Source organism: Myotis daubentonii, chromosome 2 (genome assembly GCF_963259705.1).
Source record: "Myotis daubentonii chromosome 2, mMyoDau2.1, whole genome shotgun sequence".
Taxonomy (NCBI): domain Eukaryota; kingdom Metazoa; phylum Chordata; class Mammalia; order Chiroptera; family Vespertilionidae; genus Myotis; species Myotis daubentonii.
Genome location: NC_081841.1, coordinates 170,861,612 through 170,874,028, shown reverse-complemented (window position 1 = coordinate 170,874,028; position 12,417 = coordinate 170,861,612). Strand labels below are relative to the sequence as shown.

The window sequence follows — 12,417 nt, the reverse complement described above, 5'->3', positions numbered from 1 at the left end:
AAAAAATGCATGGGCTTAATCTATAATAATGAAACCACAATATGTTAATTAGACCAGATGTCTTTCCAGACGACCTTCCAGATGAAGTCAGGGCTGCGAGGGAAGGCCAGGTCCTGGGTGCCAGAAGGAAGCCTGTGGCAGTAGCTGGGGGAAGGAAGGCCTACTCTTGCAAAAATTTTGTGCATCGGGCCTCTAGTAATATAATAAAAATGACAGAGTACAGAATTGGTAGAATCAATGAATTTGAAATCAGATCAATTAAATATACCCAATCAGAGCAGAGAGAGTAGACCTGAGCAACAATAACAAAAGAGATAGCATTCCTAACATTGAAACCCCAAATGACAAGGAGAAGGAATGTGGGGCTGAAAATGTTTTCAGAAAAATACTGGTTTCTAAGTGAAATAAGCCAGTCAGTGAAAGAAAAATACCACATGATCTCACTCATTTATGGATAATAAAGAACATTATAACCTGATGAACAAAAAGATAGATACAGAGGCAGAGAAGCATCAAACAGACTGTCAAATAACAGTGGAAAGCTGGGGAGGTTTGGTGGGGGAAAGGTAGGAAATCAACTGAAGGACTTGTATGCATGCATATAAGCATAACCAATGGATGCAAGACACAGTGGGGCGGGGGGACAGGGTGAGGGTATGTGCCCGGGGGGAAGGGAGGCCGGGGGAAGGTTAATGGGGGGAAAAAAAAACAAAAAAATGAGACATATGTACTACTATTTGTAATACTTTAAACAATAAAAAAAAATTCTTTTAAAGAAATACTGGTTTAAAGTCCTCAAATTTGGTGAAATATGTAAATCTACAGATGTAAGAACATAAATCTCAAATGAGATAAACCCAAATAAACTCATGCCAAGACACAACATAATTAAATGTCTAAACGCTAATAACAAAAAACAATCTTGGAAGAAGTAAGAGAGAAATGATACATTATAGGGAAAATAACATTTCAGATACAGTGAATTTCTCATATGAAATCATACAGGTCAGAAAGAAATATTCTTGAATGCTTCAAGTGGAGAAAGAAAGGAAACATTGACTGTGAGTTCTATTGTCTGGCAAAACTGTCCTTCAGGAATGAAAACAAAATAGCATTCTCAGGTGAAACAAAAGAGAAAAGTTGTCACTAGCAAGGCTACCCTTTCTATAAATAGAAAGGAAATGATAATAGAAGGCTTGAAATTCCAGGAAAATAAGAGAACATTGGAGTCTGCAAAAATAAAGGTAAATATAATAGACTATTCTTTACAAGAGTTTTCAAAATCATATTTGGTGATTGAAGTAAAAATAACATCTGATTTTGTATCAAATGTATGCCAAAAAGATTCTTAAAATAATTATATTATAAACTAGAGGTCTGGTGCACGAAATTCGTGCACGGGAGAAGGGAGTGTCCCTCAGCTCTGCTTGCACCCTCTCCAATCTGGGACCCCTAGGGGGATGTCCGACTGCTGGTTTATGCCCAATGGATGTCCTAAACCGGCAGTCGGACATCCCTCTCACAATCTGAGACTGCTGGCTTCCAACCACTCGCCTGCCTGCCTGCCTGTTTGCCCCTAACCGCTTCTGCCTGCCGACCTGATCACTCCCTAACCACTCCCCTGCCAGCTTTATTGATGCCTAACTGCTTCTTTGCCGGCCCAATCACCCCCAACTGCCCTCCCCTGCCGGCCATCTTGTGGTTGTGGGAGCCGCCATCTTTGAGGGCATGGCAGTCAATTAGCATATTCCCTCCTTATTGGCTGTGGGTGCTGCCATCTTTAAGGGTGGGGCAGTTAATTAGCATATTCCCTCCTTACTGGCTGTGGGTGCCACCATCTTTGTGATGGCGTGAGGGTCAGTTAGCATATTCCCTCTTTATTAGATAGAATTGGGGACAGTAGAGGTACCTAATAGAAGTAAGATTTTGACATTTACTTTAACTGGAGGAACATAAGAGAATACCAATACCAGTAAACTGTGGTAAGTTCTGTATGTATATTGTAATACCTAGAACAACCACTAAAAAAAAATTATACAAAGCAAGATACTATAAAAACATTAATAAATCTAGAAAGAAATCTAAATAATTTCAAGTGCGTCAATGCCTTAGACCACGAGAACTAATATAACAAATTACCATGGACCGGGTGGTTTAAACAACAAAGATTTTTTCTCATAGTTATGGAGGTTTGGAAGTCCAAGATCATCAAGGTGTCCCAAGTCAGATTCAATGCGTGGTGAGAACCTTCTTCCTGCCTTGTGGACAGCCGTATTCGACCTGTGTCTTCACATGGCGGAGAACAGAAAGAACTCTGGTTTCTTACTGCTGACTGTACAACTCAGTGGGGACCAAGGGTGAGTCCTGATATGGCACCATGAGACAGTGATTCATTCTCACAGAGGTAAACCCTTAATGCAAGCATGAGTTTTGCTTTCCTGCCCACAGGACCTCAGCCAGCACAACTATCTAGAGCTTGATTTAGTATTTGGCTTAACATGGGATCCCCCTTACAATCCTATCTGTCCGGTATTCTCACTTTATCCAACTGCTGGGTGTGGCCCCATGACCTTGGGATCCAAAACACTATTCAGAAGTTCTCAACCTAATATAATGTGCGCAGAAGATGTACCCTACAGGCAATACTTTAGTGAGATGGAGCAACCTTCAGGACAGACTGAATTCTGTTGTAACATACTTGTACTTATACATATGCAGATGCATTCCATATACATTTTTATATAGTAGTTCTCCAGAAGGAACTGTGGGGTCCAAGAACCAAGAAATTGGAAACAAGAGAAGCTCTACTTATCCACATTCTCAGGACGCTTTTACTGACTATAATTTTAGGATCTGCAAATTCAGAATTTTTTGCTTCCTAAAGGGGGAACTCTACCGTCAGAAGATGCATAAAGAGGGAGTATCATAAGCTGCGATTGCCAGGTGGACACATCACATTCCCTGTATGAAGAGGAGTCATCATCCAGGCTGGGGAATTGATTCTGATCATCAGGAGAAAAGGCTGCAGTCACATAGTGAAAGGGATGGGGAAGGTATGAGGTACCCGGTGATACTCTTGAACAGCTCTTGTACGTCTTTTGACAGCAAATGCAGAAGTATAGCAACTGCAGAAAGGAATGGTGCCGGGGGCTCAAATCTCACAGAAATGAAGGTTTGATTACATCTCTAGCTAACGCGTTGATACACCAGCTGTTGTTATAACTTAGGATGGGGGGAGTCTAGCATGGGTGGAGGAGGCCGGAGATGATGTGTTTCAACTTTGGCCCTGAGACCACAATCGGATTAGTAGTTCAACCCAATATGATTCATGTCCTATCTATCTTCCAGAAAGAGATGTTTCTCAGAATTCTGGAAAAACTGACACTAAGAGTGGTCTTTGTTGAACACAGATCCATTCCCCAGATTTCCCTTCAGTGAAGAACCAGTTGTCCCAAATGCTAGATGGGCTCTAAGCAGACTGTCTTCAGTTGAAAGTCCTTCTGAGATTTTTCAGGTGCCCAGTCTTTTCTCTCCCAAAGTCACATCTCTTCCCACAAAACCAACATCCAATAACTGATTAAATGAGCACATAAAGAATGATCATCTTGGCCCATTCAGGATAACACTGAAGGACTGTTATAGCTCCAAATCTCCCCATGCAGTCAGTCAAGATTGTTAGTGGGTCTACACCACAGCTTAGTCAATCTGCCCACTCCTGCTTCCTGTCTCTTCTTCCACAGGATTGTTTGCAGGGGTGCTTTACACACTAACACAATCTGCGTGGTAAACTACCTCATAAAATCTAGTTCCATGGAACATTTTATATTGGGTGTTCACCTGGAACTAGAACCATGATGGAAGCTGCCCTGTAGGACCTGGCATTGTAGACGGCAGATGTCTGAGAGCAACCATAATCCTGAAAGACATGTCCTGGTTTCTCCTCCTCCCAGTTCTTCAATCATCTCATCTCTATGAATTTAATTACCATAACTTGGCCAGAAGCTAATTGGCAAGATAGCCTGAGAAATTAATTTTAGGTATAGAATTAACATAAAAATAAAACTCTTTTCAAATATAAACCCCCATTTCAAAATGGATTAAAGTACTAATAAATATCTCACTGATCAGGTTTATATTTTTCCCCACATCTTTGTATTATACTCAGTGAAATCAGTTGTTCCCCATATTTTAAAAGCTTATCTGTCTATCTAAGTAACTAGCTATGTTCTATTTTAATTCTTGGAGAAATGGCATTATATAATGGCTACTAATATTGCAGGTTGCCCCCTGTACGAGCAAGCAGAGTGGTTTTCATCACCCATTAATACTAGGGTTAGGATCACAGGAAAGGTAGGACTCATCAACTGTATGCATAAGAGAAAGCACAGCAAAATAACCTAGATAAAATATATTTAAGATTTTTAAAAATACTATACCTATTCCCACATTAAAGTATATTTTTTCAAGATTCTAAACATAAAGAGTAAAAGAATAAAATAGCTGGTACTGTCAGCTAAAAATTCTACTATTGCATTGCATATAATCAGGGACAGTTTTTTCTATTATTTGATTTGTATTTTAGTTCATTTATTTCAGGTACATATAATCTATAACTAAGTTACCAGAGTACATTTGCTGAATTTTCTTAAATCTAATAAGAAAAACTTACTTAATATACTTTAAACTTGTCCTAGACTTCTCAATAATGTAATTACTCCATGTATTCGTGGAAGTACCTTTAATTTATTAGCCGAAATATTTTTTAACTACAGGTATAATAATTTAAGCTTATAGAGTGCAATTAAAATCTTTATTTACATATTATTAATTTTAAAGTTATAAATTGAAATGCATTCTTTAAATAATCAAAATTGCAAGTAATAAATGTATATACATTTTGCATGAATACATTTGCAATCAAACATTTTTGTAATACAAAACTCTTAAATATTTCTTTTGATTAAATTTTTAATGAATTGTTAAATATTCCCTTTAATAGAGTTGTATGTAAAATAAATATACTACAAGTGTTCAAATTTTGGATTAGTTGAAATATACTTCTTAAGGTTTTAATTCAATTTTTTAATGAAATATAGAAAATTTTCCAAAATGATTTAAACTTTTAAGGTAAGTTGGTTGAATCTCCTGAAGAAAGGATCTATATCTTGAGTGTATGTGACTAATAGTTACATTTTCATCTCATAAATCTGTAGCTGAAATTTAGTCATTTACTAAAACTCTGATTTATAGCATCTATGGATTTTTCTTTGAAGCAAAGAAGTCAGAATTATATTAGGGGCAAGCAGCTACAAATAAAATATGTTGACCTTCATATATGAAGATGATACTTCTGACATTTCTTAAATTGAATAGGAACATTGAGTTATTTTTTCTGCAAATGAGATGGTTGAGCTTTAAATTATCTATGTAGTTTCTTTTTCTGTGCTCTGAGCTAGCTGTGATTCTTTTCATTCTATTTCTCTATCAGCTTCTGTCTTAATATTTAAAATTTAAGTTATTAAATTTTTATATTTTAAAACATTTCATATATTCAAAATACTGAGGTATTAAAATATTAATATACTTGAATAAATGTAATTGAAACAACAAATGCATTTGAAAAGGTATGCATTATAAAAGTATATAGGTTAATTTAGATAGTTCAAGAATTATCTATATAATAAAAGCCTGAGTGACCATTACAGCGGAACGACCAGAACGACCGGTCACTATGATGCGCACTGACCACCAGGGGGCAGACACTCAATCTAGGAGCTGCCCCCTGGTGGTGAGTGCGCTCCCACAGGGGGATCACCGCTCAGCCAGAAGCTGGGCTCACAGCTGGTGAGCACAGCGGCGGTGACAGGAGCCTCTCCTGCTCCCGCGGCAGCAATAAGGAGCAGCAGGCCAAGCGGTAAGGAGCAGCAAGCAGGCAGGCAGTACGGAGTTAGTTATCCCGGACTGCAAGGCCTGGGGGATCAGGCCTAAGTCGGCAGTGGGACATCCCTGAGGGGTCCCAGACTGCAAGAGGGCACAGGCCGGGTTGAGGGACTCCCCTCCCCCACATGAATTTTGTGCACCAGGCCTCTAGTTTTATAATAATGTTGAATATTCAGAAATTGAGGTACTTCATTTTCCCAAAGGCATTTAAATATACATTACTTATTTCCAGAAGGCATCTATGTTCCATGGGATCATGTTTTGGGAAAGTCTGAGTTTTGCGTCTTAGTTGGTTGATGAAAGTAACACCTGAAATGTTAGCCATACTTTCTATCTATGAAATTTTAGTGGTTTGAGAGACGCAATTCAATCCATTTTATGTTCCCAAAATTCTATCTAAGATGCTTTTGTTTTTCAACACTAGCAAATATATTTTGGTCACTAAAAATGTCATTTAATATTATCATTTATTTTGAAAAAATAAATTCAAGTTTAAAATATGCCTTTCCAGCCCTAGATGATTTGGCTCAGTGGATAGAGTGCTGGCATGTGGATTGATGGGTCCCAGGGTCAAATCCGATCAAGGGCACATGCCCAAGTTGTAGACTTGATCCCCAGTAGAGGGTGTGCAGGAGGCAGCCAATCAATGATTCTCTCATCATTGATGTTTCTATCCCTCTATCCCTCTCCCTTCTTCTCTGAAATAAGTAAGAATATTAAAAAATACAAGTAATAATGCCCTGACTAGTTTGGCTCAGTGGATAGAGTGTTGGCCTGTGGACTCAAGGGTCCCAGGTTCGATTCTGGTCAAGGGCATGTACCTTGGTTGCGGGCACATCCCCAGTGGGGAGTGTGCAGGAGGCAGCTGATCAGTGTTTCTCTCTCATTGATGTTTCTAATTCTCTATCCCTCTCCCTTCCTCTCTGTAAAAAATCAATAAAATATATTTTTAAAAAAATACAAATAATAAATAAAATGTGCCAGTCCAGGAAAAATTTTTCTTATCAAAACTGGGTCTTATGCCACAAACGTCTTAATAAGTATTCTTATTTTTGGAAAAAAATAAAATGTTCTATTGGCTCTTCTTTAATTTTTAAATACTATACAATGAATAGTTGGAAACCATCAAATAAATACATTATCAAATAGAATTTTGATTTTAACAACTAGAAGAGAACATCTGTACAATAATGATTTTAACAAAAACACCAGAAATGCGTATAGTTTCTTTGGGTGGTGATTATATTTTAATTAGACATCAATTTGTAATATTAACTTATCATAATCCTCAATTCAAAGATTAGCATCAGCAGGCAATGTTAGGTTCCTGCTACTTTTTGCTCTCTCTTTTTTTGGTAAATGTTTTGTTCTTTCCAAGTCTTACTGCTCTCCCCTCATAGGGACTTTAGGTAGGATTTGCATTTTTCACAGCTACTTGATTATATTTTACACAGAAGACACTGTTATAAATCATATATTTTCCAGCCAGCCATTTAAACGAATTATCTATGCAGTTCTATTTTTTGCAATTTTTCACAATATACATCAACCACATTTTCCTTCTTCAGTCATCTAGTGACAGGTTTCTAGGTTACTCAATTACCTGTTACCAAAGCCATAATAATGTGACTATATTTGAGTACACCTACGAATAAAATTATAAGAATTTCACTACAGAGTAAATCCAGAAATAGGAATTATCAGTATAAAGCACATGCCTCTCTGATTGGACAAAGTGATGTCAGAAAATTATTTTAGTTTGCACTTCCCTTCCTTTAATAAATGTTTCTATAAACCTATATTCTTGCCAGCACTCGGTATTATACACATTTGTAATAGACACAGACAACAGTGTAGTTATAGCCAGAGGGAAAGGGGGGGCGGAGGGTTGGTGGATGCGGGAAAAGGGGGGGAAATGGGGAAAGAAAGAGAGTGTGCTTGTGGCAAGGGGCACATGATGCAGTGTGCAGATGATGTTTTATTGAGTTGTACACTTGAGACCTGTACCCCAAGTATCTATCCTATCTAATAATAGACAAACAGGGTAATTGACCATACCTTAGCTACGCCTCCCATTGGATAATCAGCGTGATATGCAAATTAATCGCTAACAAAGATGGCGGCTAATTTGCATACTGCAGGCAGGGTGGGTCAGTGCGAGCCACCATCCGGGCCCTGGTGTGCCGCCTAAGCCCGCTGCCAGCTGGGACCCTGGGTGCTGGAGCTTGTGGGGGCTTGGTGGCGTCAACGCACCACCTAAGCCCTGCCCCCAGCTGGGACCCCTGTGTGCAGCCCTGGGCGGGGGGATGCTGCGGCCATGATCGTGATCAGAAACCGGGCCGCAGGCAAGGTGGCACCCTGGGACCCAGGAGCCGCCTTGCCTACGGCCATGATCGTGATCAGAAAGCCGGGCCGCAAGCAAGGCAGCACCCCAGGACCCAGGAGCCACCTTGCCTGCAGCCCATGATCGTGATTGTGATCGGAAAGCCGGTCCGCAGGCAAGGAGGCCCCCTGGAACCCAGGAGCCCGTCAGGAGGTCTGCAGGTGAAGCAGCCATCAAGCTATGAGGGGTGGGTGGGGGGCGGAAGGAGCTACAGGAGCAGCTCTGGCTGGAGACTGAAGACTCCCACTGGAGCAAGGAGCAAAGACTGAAGGCTCCAGCCGCAGCGAAGACTGTGTCCAGAGCGAAGATGGAAGGTGGTGGCCAGAGTAAAGGTCTGGGTCCCGGGTGCCAGAGGAAAACTGGTGCTGGCAGCCAGGGGAAAGAAGGCCTATTGCACAAATCTCTTCGTGCAACAGGCCTCTAGTATATATATAAATGCCTAAGCAACCGGCCGACTGGCCAACCCGCCAGTAGCTATGATGGCACTGACCACGACGGGGCAGACACCCAATGCAGGAGCTGCCTAGCTGCGGTCACTTGGCAGCTCCAGTTCTTGGGTGATGCACTCGGAACTAGAAAGGAGGGAGCCCAATTCCTCGAGAACTGCCCTCTCATAATCCAGGACTCCTCAGGGGATGTCAGGGAGCCAGTTTCAGCTGGATTCCCACAGGCCAGGCTGAGGGACCCCACCAGTGCATGAATCCATGCACCGGGCCTCTAGTTTCAATATAAAAGGATCATAAAGTTGCCTGGCCAGCATGGCTCAGTGATTGAACCAGGAGGTCACAATTCAATTCCCAGTCAGGGCATATGCCTGGATTGTGGGTTTCATCCCTAGTGTGGGGTGTGCAGGAGGCAGCCAAAAAATGATTTTATCTCAACATTGATGTTTCTATCTCTCTCTCTCTCCCTCTCCCTTTCTCTCTAAAATCAATAAAAAATATTTTACAAAACATAAAAATAAATAGATTAAATACAGTGCTCAAACTTTTTATTGGTTACTTTTTCTCATCCATCTATCCTTAGTTGCTGTTATGTAAGTCACTTAAAATATGGTTAGCTGCTTTGTTCTTCTTTGTATTTCATTTCAAGTATTGTTCCCCAATTGTTGTTTATTATAATTACCTTCTTTATTTGAAGATGTGAACCATTTTCAAGGTTCCAAAAGTCAGAACTGTACAAAAGGGGGGCAGTCAGAACAGTGATTTCACTTTACTCTGCATTGCTGGTGTCCTTTTTGCCCAGTTCCCACCTATCTTCTCTAGGTAGCCAAGCTCATAATGCTTTGTGTTTTCTTACTGCATTGATATTTAAATACCTGTGTATGTCACTTTTTTCTCCCCCCGCCAACCCCCACACACACACTTTTTAAACCAAAAAGAATGCAGTGACAAATTGTTATTTTCATAAAAGGATATTAAATAGAGAGTGACTAAGAATGACTATGCCATCAAGGCAGGTCAGGAAATGTTTTTATTTCAAAGTAATATACTGAGAAATGAAATAAAATGAGTTCTGTGAACTACTAGATTCTGTATCTCTTGAATGTTGATGTTTGTCTTCATGTTTTAGATTTTTAATTGTTATTTCTTATTGATTGTTTTGCTTTGTGATATTATTACCTAACATCTCAGAACATAATATATTCTTAAGGTATCAATATGAATTCATACAAGAAATGCTATTCTATAGAGCTATTCTTTGAAAACCTCTTGAGAACCTATTATATCATCATTTCTGGATTTTAAAAATCACAGAAGTATGAAATATAACTGACATTATATTTGCTAGCTTTTCATTATACTCTACCATATATTGTAGTGATATATAAATAAAATCCCTAGTATTTCAGTGAGTAGAAATGTAAATTCTAGTAATATGACAAAAAGATTTGTGGTAAAATAGTCATCAAATATATCTCATTGTTAAGTGATTTTATGCAATAAAAATACTGCTAAATATTAAAGAGAAATGTAGACCATAAAAAATAAAATGTAATTGAAACTATGAGAATAAAAGTTAAAATGGTATTTACTATTTTGTTTTAAAATCTTATTATTTTATATCTACCCCTTTCTTGCTATATTTACATCTAAAGCTATATAAGTGTTTGGACTGCTACCTCTAACTTATTTAGCCACAATATATCTAGTTATTTGCTCAATATTGGAATATACTAAAATAATTTCAAAATTGTTAAATCACATTTGTTAGTAACAAGTGTACTGACTGAAGTACAATATTTGTTTACTGTCCTTTTTGGCTTTAACCTTAGGGTCAGGTGGCCAAATATTGTGTTCCAAAGTTACCTTAATTGCTCCTCCCTTCTTCTGTGTTGTATGGTCATGTTATTCACTTGAAATTTAGTTATTTGTTTATTTATATTTTAATTCCATTTTTAGTTTTCTTTTTATTTTATTTTTAGTATGTAAAACATTAATATGGCTTTAAAAAATCTATATGAAAAGGAACATTCAAAAAAGTATTAACCCCCGCCCAATTCCTTTTGTTTCATTTTACTACTGAGACATAATTCACGTGCTATAAAATTTATCCGATTAAAAGTGTACAATTCAGCCCTAGCCGGTTTGGCTCAGTGGATAGAGCGTCTGCTTCCAGACTAAAGGATCCTGTATTCGATTCTGGTCAAGGGCACATACCTTGGTTGCAGGCTCCTCCCTGGCCCAGGCCCTGGCCCAGGAACATGCAGGAGGCAACCAATAGATGTGTTTCTCTCACATAGATGTTTTTCTCTCTTTCCCTCTCTTTTCCACTCTCCCTAAAAATCAATAGAAAAATATCCTCAGGCGAGGATTAACAAAAACAAAAAAGTGTACAATTCAGTGGTTTTAAGTATATTTATCATATTTAATTTTCCTATTTATTTCATCTTCTTTTCTATCCACATGCAATATTAAACAAAGTTAACAAATTATTTAACTTGTATTCTACTTCAGTATTTTTTCTTACACTTTACATATATTACCTTCATTTTGCATATACAACCTTAATTTATAGATGAGGACACTGAAACTAGAAGAGATTATGCAACTTTTACAATATTGGGCTTAATGATCCATGTACTTTATACCTAGAAACCTCCTCCTCTATTACTTTAATCTTGGTCTGTATAGTGCAATACCTCACCCGGATTTTTGCAAAAGTGCCTAACTGGTATCCATGCTTCTGTCATTCATTGCTGAGTCTCTTCTTTGCAATGCAACCAGAATGACCTACTAAAAACTGAGGAGAAAGCATGTCTCTTCTTTGCTTTAATCCATACAAATCGCCCCCTCCCTTTTTTTTTTTTTAATATGGAATGCTTTACAAATTTGTGTGTCATCCTTGAACAGGGGCCATGCTAATATTCTCTGTATTATTCCAATTTTAGTATATTTGTGAGCACCTAATTTTCCCTTTTCAATGAGAGTAAAAGCCAAAGTATTTCGATGTCCTAAGGTTTTGATCTTATTTTCCCATCCTCATTCTATGGCTTTATCTTCTAAAACTCCATCTTGATGCATCAGCCACATTATATTAAACATTCTATTATTGATATATCAGTCACACTAGAGCTCTTGCTAGACAACAATCAGCTCTATCCTTTAAAACAATTACTGTTATTATTTTTATTGTTACTGGAGACCTGGTGCACAAATTCATACACTGGGGGGGGGGGGGGGCCCTCAGAGTGGTCTGTGGGGATCAGGCTAAAACCCACAGTCCAAGACTGCCTGCAGCTCCTACCTGCTGCTCCCGTTCATCCCGACCCCACTGCGCCTGCCACAGGCTCGCACCCAATCAGTCCCAATTGTGAGAGGCTCATGCTGACGCAGCAGTGCTCACCAGCCATGAGCCCTGCATCTAGCACCCTCCTGAGGGAAGTGACCTGTGAGATCAAGCCAAAACCAGCTCTCCGACATCCTACGAGGGGTCCCGGATTGTGAGAGTGTGCAGACAAGGCTGAGGGACCCCACCGGTACACGATTGATTGGGGAGGGACCGCAGGAGGGCTCCAGAGTATGTCCAGCCCATCTCACTCAGTCCCAATCGGCCAGACCCCAGCAGCGAGCTAACCTACCAGTTGTAGCAAC

The 12,417-nt window shown here is 39.2% G+C and overlaps 1 non-coding gene across 1 annotated transcript; it reads right to left on the bottom strand.

Annotated features, from left to right (window-relative positions):
• Positions 1 to 11,631: 11,631 nt before the first annotated feature.
• On the bottom strand, positions 11,632 to 11,733 carry LOC132228918 (U6 spliceosomal RNA). The gene has a single exon (XR_009451523.1). It is a non-coding gene; the product is annotated as a U6 spliceosomal RNA (small nuclear RNA).
• Positions 11,734 to 12,417: the final 684 nt, after the last annotated feature.